Source organism: Nanorana parkeri, unplaced genomic scaffold (assembly GCF_000935625.1).
Source record: "Nanorana parkeri isolate BGI_ZX_2015 unplaced genomic scaffold, ASM93562v1 scaffold58, whole genome shotgun sequence".
Taxonomy (NCBI): Eukaryota; Metazoa; Chordata; class Amphibia; order Anura; family Dicroglossidae; genus Nanorana; species Nanorana parkeri.
This window is the reverse complement of record NW_017306326.1, coordinates 1,730,880-1,740,884: the sequence shown is the minus strand read 5'-3', so window position 1 is coordinate 1,740,884 and position 10,005 is coordinate 1,730,880.

Below are 10,005 nucleotides of genomic sequence, written 5' to 3'. Positions count from 1 at the left end.
TCAACTATGAGAGACAAAATGAGAAAACAAATCCAGACAACAAATGTTACTGATGGTAGCCTTTGTTACGTTGGTCCCAGCTCTCTGCAGGTCATTCACTAGGTCCCCCCGTGTGGTCCTGGGATTTTTGCTCACCGTTCTTGTGATCATTTTGACCCCACGGGGTCAGGGGCGTATTTCTATTAGAATAATAATTATTAATTATATTCATTAAGCTGCAAATGCCCATATTTTACAGCACCCACAAGTTTATCTATAGCATCCACCCTGCTACCTGGCCATGCAAAATCAATGATTGCTGTAGAAATATATTGAATTCATCATTATTTAAGCCTACAGGATCACGGAGAGGCCAATTACCGCACAGCAGCCCAGCAGATGCAGACAAGCATAGAAACACTGTTACATTGTATTAGGTTGTTTTTTTTTTTTTCTGGATCCGCAGCTAACACACTGTACAGCTCATTTCATAAACAGGTGTTGCAGTGCTCGCTGATACATTTATCATTCCACACTATTTTAGCAGCAACATCCTATGCTTGACGGTTTTCATTGTCCGTAGCTGGAAACGAACAAGCTCAAATTGTTTCCGCATTCAGAACGATTTATTTTATCAGACTGTATAGGCCATTGTGCATTTCAGGCAATTTTTTTTTCTTTTCCTCTAGTTTTATTTATACTTTTGCGTAGTTACATAGGAACTGGAGTCAAAACAATTACATTTATAAATACATTTATTTACATAAAACTATAAAGTAAAACTAAGTCAAGGATGCTACCTGTCTGTACAGTCTTTACGTTCTCTTTGCAGTATGTAATTCATGTTCCCAAACATAAATATATATATATATTATTTGTTTTTTCACACTTTATCTTGAGGCCCATCTGGGCACATCTTTAAAGGTGTAAACCCTCCGTTTTGTTTGCATATATCTACTGCTAGCAAGCAGTAGATATATCCAAAAAGTTTTTTTTTAAAACGCTTTAAAAGCGGTTTAAACTTACCCCTGTCGTTGCCGCATGCTCCCGTCTGAAAATCCGAAACTGCTCGGGCGGCCACAAAGCATCTTGGGGCGGGCGCATGCGCAGTTTGGATTTTCGGCCTGGAGACGAGGAGAGACGCAAGGTAAGTCTATGGACGCGTGCACCCGCATGCAGACACCGAGTGACAGGAAGTGCCAGCAAGGACAGAGGAATCAGCGCTGGATCGGAGACCCACACCAGCGCTGGAGGGACAGCTGAAAAGGACAGTAAAGAAGAGGAAGAGCGGATTAAGAGACATCATTTAAGGTAAGTGCTTTAATTAACATTGGGGGGAGGGAAAACATTTTTTGACTTTAATGTCACTTTAAGTCCCCCCCCCCCTTCCCTTCCAAGAGGTTCCCTATGTTTTTTCATACTTATATTTTCCCAATGTTTGAAGTACAGTCACATGACATACAAGGCCCTCTTCTTCTTTATAGTGATTTCAGTGGCAGTAATACACTGTGAGTATATGGCCCTGTGTTGATACCCCCTCAAGGGGCAGGTCTATGATGACCCCTGCGCCCTGCTCACTGTACATTACAATGTCTTCAATCTCCTAATTTGAGTGGCACTGGGAATCATTCAACCCAAAAAACTGAGAATATCTTGTAATGGAGACAAACAACTGCAGAACAACTGTGGAGGAGTATTGCAGAGTGAGCTGCATGTTTTCATTTCGCTATTTCCCTCTTTTTGTCCTTCTCTCCTCTCACTATAAATCTTTTTTTTTTCTTTAATACTGTTTTTTCTTTCTCATTGTCTCTATCAAAGCTAAATTCTGCCAAAATGACCTGCATACATACTGCTATTCTTTTTGTCTTCCTCTGTCTACTTATATTTTTATTTTGTCTCTTTAACTTTGTTTCTCTTCTCCCTTTAATTCTCTCCCTGTCACTCTCTTCCTATTAATTCCCTCTTTGCATTGTCCTGCTATTCCAGTTCATTTTCTCTCCCACTCTTCTCCATGTCACTCTCTTCCTATTAATTCCCTCTTTGCATTGTCCTGCTATTCCAGTTCATTTTCTCTCCCACTCTTCTCCATGTCACTCTCTTCCTATTCTTTCTTTCTTTCTTTCTTTCTTTCTTTCTTTCTTTCTTTCTTTCTTTCTTTCTTTCTTTCTGTTACTCGCTTCCTGTATTTTGTCTCCCTCTCTCTATCTCAAGTTACTGTTATTTCTTATCTCTGTTGCTCTTCTTCCTGGCATTCTCTTCCTATTTGTTTTCTCTCTTACTCATATCTACCTCTTTTTCTTCCTATTCATTATCTCTCTTCCTATTTCCTAATAATGTTTTCTCTGCACCCATCATTCTCCTTCCTAATCATTTACTTTCTTCCTCTCTGTCACTGTCTTCCTTTTCATTCTCCTTTTCCCTGTCACACTTTCTTCCTATTTATTCCCTCGCTTCCTCTCCTCCCTTTTACTCTCTTCCTTTTCTTTCACTCTTTTCACTTTATTCCTGTTCTTTCCTTCTTTTACTCTTCTCCATATCACTCCCTTCTTATTCATTCGCTCTTTTCCTGCCACTCTCTTCCAATTATTTGCTTTTTCTCTGTCACTCTTTATATTCATTAGCTTTTTTCACTTCTCCCTATCACTTTATTCCTGTTTTTTGTCTCTATTCCTCTTCTCTCTATCTTCCTATTTATTCCGCGTCACTCTCTTCATATTAATTCTCTTTCTTCCTCTTCTCCCTGTCACTCTCTTTCCATTCAATAACTTTCTTCCTCTTTTTCCTGTCACTTCCAATTTATTCATTCTCTTCCTGTCACCCTCTTCCTTTTCATTCCCTCTCTTTCTCTTCTCCATGTCATTCAATTCCTTTTCATTTACTCTCTTCATCTTCTCCATTTGCTTTCTTCCTCTTTTCCATGTCACTCTCTTACTTTTTCAATCATCGATTATAATCGACTTGGTTGATTAGTTGTTGCCGCCCTACATTCATCCTTGATTTATGGGGACAGTCCCCAGATTGAGGAGCATCCCCATACAAATTATGTCCCCGGCAAGATAAAATAAAACATTTTTTTTTAAAATAAATACTCACCTGATCCACCGCCAAGTGCCGCCTTCCGTCTCCCACACTGTCAGAAGCTTGCACTCCTGCTTCCTATTAATTTACTCTCTCCATTCAATAACTTTCTTCCTTCTCTCCTTTTTACTCTTTTCCTATTCATTCTCTCGCTTCCTGTTCTCCCTCTCCCTCTCATCCTATTCAGTCTATCTCTTCCTCTTCTCCATGTTACTCTCTTTCTATGCATCCACTTTCTCCCTGTCACCCCCTTCCTATTTATTCTCCCTCTTCCTCTTCTCCAAGTTACCCTCTTCCTATTCATTCACTCTCTCCTTGTCATAGTTACATTGTTAGTCAGGATGAAAAAAGACACATGTCCATCCAGTCACCCTCGATGGACATGTGTCCGTCACCCTCTTCCTATTCATTCTCTCCCTTTCTCTTCACCTTTTCACTCTCTTCCTATTTATTCTTTCTCTTCTCCATGTTACTCTCTTCCTATTCATTCATTCTCTCCCTATCACCCTCTTCCTATTAATTTTCTTTCTTCCTCTTCTGCCTCTTCCTATTCATTCTCTCTCTTCCTCTTCTCCCTCTCGTCCTATTCATTATCTCTCTTCCTCTTCTCCCTCTCGTCCTATTCATTATCTCTCTTCTTCTTCTCCCTATCACTCTCTTCCTATTTATTCTCTCTCTTCCTCTTCTCCATGTTACTCTCTTCCTATTCATTCTCTCTCTTCCTCTTCTCCCTCTCGTCCTATTCATTATCTCTCTTCTTCTTCTCCCTATCACTCTCTTCCTATTTATTCTCTCTCTTCCTCTTCTCCATGTTACTCTCTTCCTATTCATTTACTCTCTCCCTGTCACCCTCTTCCTTTCCATCCCCCCTCTTTCTTTTCATTCTCTCTCTTCCTTTTTGTCCTATTCATTCGCTTTCTTTCTCATCTCTCCGTCACTCTCATATTATTTATTCTCCCTCTTCCTCTTTCCTCCCTGTCACTCTCTTGCTATTCATTCCCTCTCCTGCTCTCTTGCTCCCTCTCTCTTTCCCTCTTCATCACTTTAATTCAGTAATGGATGTAATTTCTGGGAAAACAACCAAAGTATACTCACATGTACTATATATACAGAGATCTATGCTGTCAATAGAATATGCATCGCGTCGCTGTGTCACATAAAAACATTCATTTTTTTTTAATTTATTTATTGGTAAATGAAAAATCCGCAGGCCCGAAAATAGAATCTTGTATCCGAGACACAGTGAGACCGGCGGTTTCTTTTAATAAACTGTTGTCAGTTGAAACAAATAGATTGTTTGGTTTCTGTTTCCTTCAATCTCATCTGTGCGCAGACAGACAAAGTCAGGGCAGCCAGCCTGAATGTCATTTTTCTTGAATTTATTAAGACTCTTTTTTTCTGAATGCCATACGGTTACACCAAGAGGGGAGAAAATGTGGTAAAATAAAAATCACAGTCAGTAAGAAAAAAATAATTTGGGTGTTCAGGTCCTAAATGTAATAGTTTCCAGGTATGTACATATCTTTTCTGAATATGTAAACATTGTGTCTGTTTTCCTAAAGGTAAAGTATAGTGAATCCCCAATGACCACCTACTTAAATAAACCTAGTGTCTGTTTTTTTTTTTTTTAAAGAGACCATGTCTCTAGACCCTTCACATGAACAACAATCTTCCTATGAGGTTAGATGTGCATTTAATGTATTTTATGCATGGTATTTTACCTGTAAAAGCCTCCCCTGTATAGATTGCTGTTGGGTGCCGCCATCTTGGATGTGATGTCAGTTGCCCCAGCAGACTCAGAGCATACTCTATAGCAGTCAAATGGAGAGTCCCACCGCACTCCTGACCGAGAAGCCCAATACAATGTGTGTGTGTGGGGGGGGGGTGCTGAAGTGGTTACGGATGGCGCCCCCAAATAATTGCAAAACAGAAAAATGGTCATCATTTTTGTCCAACCTGTCCGGTCCCTTCATCAGGCAAACAAAAGTGACACTTTTGTTTGCCTGAGGAAGGGACCGGACAGGTTCCGAAACGTTGCCACACATGGTGATATGACATGCATGAGTGAATAAAAGGATTTCGTTTTGAAGAAAACCTAAAGTGTTTGTGACCATTTTTCTGTTATACTCTATAGCAGGGGTGCCGTAACTGGTGGACCGCGGGCCAAGTGGCAGTTCTCTCTGTACTGCAATCACCGACCTGCACTGGGTTATGGTTGGCTGGCAGTGGTTACACCAATGACATCAGGGAGGGCCAGCTTGTCCACTACAAGTTATCTGGGGGACTGTGCAGCCACTCACATAATCTATACTAACCTGTGATCATGCCCTCCCTCCCCTTCCTCACACCCCCTGCTCCTCTGGGGGGGATGGGGCATGGGACCACTACACAGGATGTCAGCATGGAGAGCAGGAGCAGACCAAGAAATGTTCATTCCCCAATCTGATCTGAGCTGAATGAAGCAGGGAGCGATGTGCTCTCAGTGCTTTCAACTTCAGAGCTGTCACACTCGGCTGAAGTGTAGGCGATAGAGCACAATCCTGTGGTCAATCACCTGTATTGGAAGGCAGGGGAAACATTAGAGGTTTGATAGACCCCTGATGTCTCCAGAAAGAGAACCTGTCACCTCCAAATTCTGTCACATGGGGGCTTGTTATCCCCTTTGTGATAGAAAACGTTATGTAAAAAAAAAAAAGTTAAAAAGATAACAAAACAAAATAAAAAGATGATAAAAAAGTAAAACATAAAATAAGTGCATTTTTTTAAAAAAAGGTGATAAATAGTAAAAAATAAATAAAAAATAAACAATGTGATGCGCCAGGCTCAGCAAATCAGCACTATGCCCTACAAAACATGCCAGCAGCTGTGCTGTGTTACGACAGCTGAGAAAGTCAAATGGGCGGAACGAGCCCCATGACATCACGCCCATTTGTTTACATTCTGGCCAGAGATGTAATTCTGCAGCAAGCCTTCTTCGGGTTCAGACGGGACCTTTTTCATTTCGGCGGGTCGGCGGGTGTCGTTTATCGTGATTGATGCTGAATTACATCGATGGAGCCATTTTTTAAATAAAGGAATTGTCAAAATTAACTCTTTTTTTAATTAAAGGACTTTTTCTAAAAGTTTGGTGTGTTTATTTACATTTTAGTTTATCCCTTTAGTGAATGAGTAGGAGTACATGTACCCCTTACTCATTCCCCCGTGAGGTTGGCATCTGGTTGCCCCCTTAATTAAAGGGGTGTCCTGATGCAAATAAGCCCCCCCCCCTGTCCACAGACCCCTACAACCACCGGGTCAGGGATGTGGGGAAGAGGCCCTTGTCCCCATCGGCATGGGGACACCCTACCAATGCTTAGGGCACGTGGTCTGGTAAGGCACAAGGAGGGGGGCGTTCAATTGCCCCTCCCTTTCCTGCTCTGTCGGGCCTGTGCTTAGATCAAGGGTCTGGTAGGAATTTTAGGGGAGACCCCACTTTGTTCCCCCCATTTTTTGGGTGTTGGGTTCCCCCCCTAAAATTCCTACCAGACCTAAAGGGCCTGGTATGGCTTTTGGGGGGAACCCCACACACTTTTTTATGTTTAACTTGGGGGGGGGGATCCCTCCTAACATTCCTACCAGACCTAGAGGGTCTGGTATCAATTGAGTGGGACCTCATGCCAGACAATGCTGAGACTGTCCATGATAGTTGTACTGTTCTGTAACACCAAGTACAGCTGTAAGGCATCCCCCAAGCATTTGTGTATTTTCAATGTTTCCCTCAGAGTCACATTAAAAATACTCTCTCCTGGCCATACGTTGTTTTTTTAAATCTTAAAACTTTTTTGTATTAGAACATGTCTCCCATTGCATTGCCCATCTTTACATTCCTTTTTCATGCAGTAGATTGCCTATTAGACTTAAAAATGCCAGCATTGAATACATAATTGCCCCCTTCCCATCTCATGGGCTTTATTAGGATTTGCCACTAAGTTATGGTTCTCCATATTTCAAATGCGATTCAACAAGCCTTTGATAAATCAAACCTGGGCAGATTCCCTATCATCTCTAACGTTAACATGTTAAAGAGTTATGTAATGTACAATGTTAAAATATAGGAGTGTTAATTCCTTCCTCAGTGCTTACGGTAAAGCTTGTATGTGAGAAGCCTTCAGCTTTATGTCAGGGAGAATCTATTTGATCACATGGCTCGTTTGTATGTCGTGATCAGCTATACTCAAGGTTCAATCTCCCGAGTCATTTACGGTTCGGTTATTTCCAGTTGTGTCATGCGATATGGTTCCAGTTTGCAAGCTACTCTTTTTTTTTCTCCCTGGATATTCCTGTTTTAGAAAAATGTCTATGCCACCATGTCCCAAATAAATGTTTATAAAATGCTAATGAACTCCAGTATTGCTATGTTATGAAAGAATGATTCACACGGTGGAAACAAAATGCTGGTCTGTTGCACGCAGAGGGAAGACGAGGCAGACAAATGATACATGATAGTAAATGATTTTCCTTTTTAAAGTGGCAGCATAGTGGCGTAGTCCTGCTTACTGTCTTGTAGTCCTGGTTCAAAGGGTACAGACTACCGCTAACGAATTTCATCCGGAAAACAAATTTTTCCGAAACGAATCGCACATGTCCACTGGACGCAAGGCTTATGGTTAGTTCACACCATAAGCATTTTGGACAATTTCATGCTCCCAACTTTGTGGGAACAGTTTGGGGATGGTCCCTTCCTGTTCCAACGTGAATGCCAGATCTGAATGCCATTCGGATCTGGGAGCCATATACTTATATTACTAAAGCTGAGGCTCCCAGACCCGACAGTCATTCAGGGGTTCCCGAATGCAATTCGGAAATTCGGATCCCGAATGCCATTCAGGTCTAGAAGCCTCGGCTTTAGTATTATATGTATATACTGAACACAAATTTTCCTTACGGCATGTGACTTTTCTGGCCAATCAGATGGCTCCTATGTTGCCATAACGAAAATTTGTGATCAGACCCATTCGGATGCATTAAACCGAAAAAAACCCACATCTGATTGGCCAGAAAAGTTGAGAGAGTTGGAGTTCTTCAGAAACATGATGACTGTAAGCCCTCATTCACACTAGAAATGGCCGGCACGTACAGCTCCGTGCTGTGTGCAGGGCCGTATCGAGCAGCTCCCGGGAAGGACAGGTGCTGCGTGTGATTAGTACGCAGCCCCCGCCCTTCTCTATGGGACTATGCGGCCGTACGCCACCCTACGCTCACCCAGCCTGCACGTCCGTGCGGGTGAGCATTCTTGTACGCTTACAGGATGGATCCTGTCTGCGTCCGAGCCAGGAAACACCCACCCGCACAGACCTGCACTTGAGGTGAGCTTAGGGGGGGCGTATGGTTGCATAGTCCCATAGAGAAGGACTGGGCTGCATACTAATCACACACAGCACCTGTCCTTCCCGGGAGCTGCCCAATACGGCCGTGCATGCAGCACGGAGCTGTACATGCTGGCCGTTTCTAGTGTCAATGAGGGCTAAGTGTTTGGACAAAAATGTGAAAAAAAACTTTGCTGGGTGATGTATAGTTGTTTGAGCTGGATTCATTATTGAAACAAAGTTTCAGGGTTTAATGCCACTTCAAGCACAACAAGAATTCTATCACCAGGGTTTTACGAGTGCGCGGCTATTCTGTTTCTTATGTTGTGGGACTGATCCGAGTTTTGGGGATGATCTGATATTTTAATACACGTTTTTACCAAAGCTTACAATTACTCGTGTTTATTAGACCTTTTTCTAACTAGATTCATTTGAAGATTATGGAAAATGATTGTTGCAGATACTTATATTTTATGCACATAAAACTATTCTGTAAGGATGGAGAGGTCTGACTCCTCAAACTGTATCCCCATGAAAGATCTTAGTGCATTCTGTCATCCCCTGAGACTTCTAAAGTGTAGACATTTCCATAACTTTGAGGCTATAAGGAACCCTTGGGTTCGTTCTGTACACACTGACTCCGATCTGATTGATACAAATAACGCCAAGAAAATTGCGAGTTCCCTTTATTTATTTTACTTCCCCGCCACATAACACTCCCCACCTCCTTCCCCTTATTGTTTTTTGTTTGGTTGTTTTTTTTTTTTTCCCTTTCTATCTCTTTTTTTCTTTTATGTTTGTTTTCCCCTACCGAGATGTACAATAAATATGTGCATAATGTTTTACTTAATATGTACTCGATTTCTGTTTCTCTCCATTCCCTTTGTTGGTTATATCCACTTGAAAGCAATAAAAGATAAGTGGTAGAGACTGTACTTTAAATAGAGACCCATGCATAATAGTTGTTCTGCCTGCATTTGGACATGGGGGAAAAAATGGTGATTAATATATAGAGTGGAAATCTGTTTTTCTGTCTTCATTTGTTCCAGGAAGCGATGTTTGTGCAAATGTTCATTTCCTCAAAATCGGGAGATATGGGCAAAATTTCACCATATTGGATTAATGGCTTGGAGTCAAGAGGGAGGGTAATCCTAAAGGGAGTTTTCGGGCAGCCATGGACTTTAAATGGCTTCTGAGGGTTACAAAAGCTCCATTCCAGTATCCTGCAGCTGTTCTTGTGCCACAAAACAAACCCTCATTAGCTTCATTATTAAAGTGACACTAAACTCAGGAATTAAATCTTAAAAGTACATTCAGGTACCTTAACTATTAACAACAATGTATCTTATTTGTGTATCACTCGGCTCTCGATCCTCAAATCATCTCTGAATTGGTGCTGACACTGTCCTTCCTTCTGGAGGGGGGCTACTTTTGTTTCCCATGGTCCCTGTGTGTGTTATAAAGTAGTCCCCCCGGGATGGACTATAATCTCATGCTTAGTTTACTAATTTGTGTTGAGATTGTTGTCCATCACAGGAGTGTGCTTGGAGTGGTGACTACTCTACAACACACACAGGGACCAGGGGGAACAAAAGTAGCCACC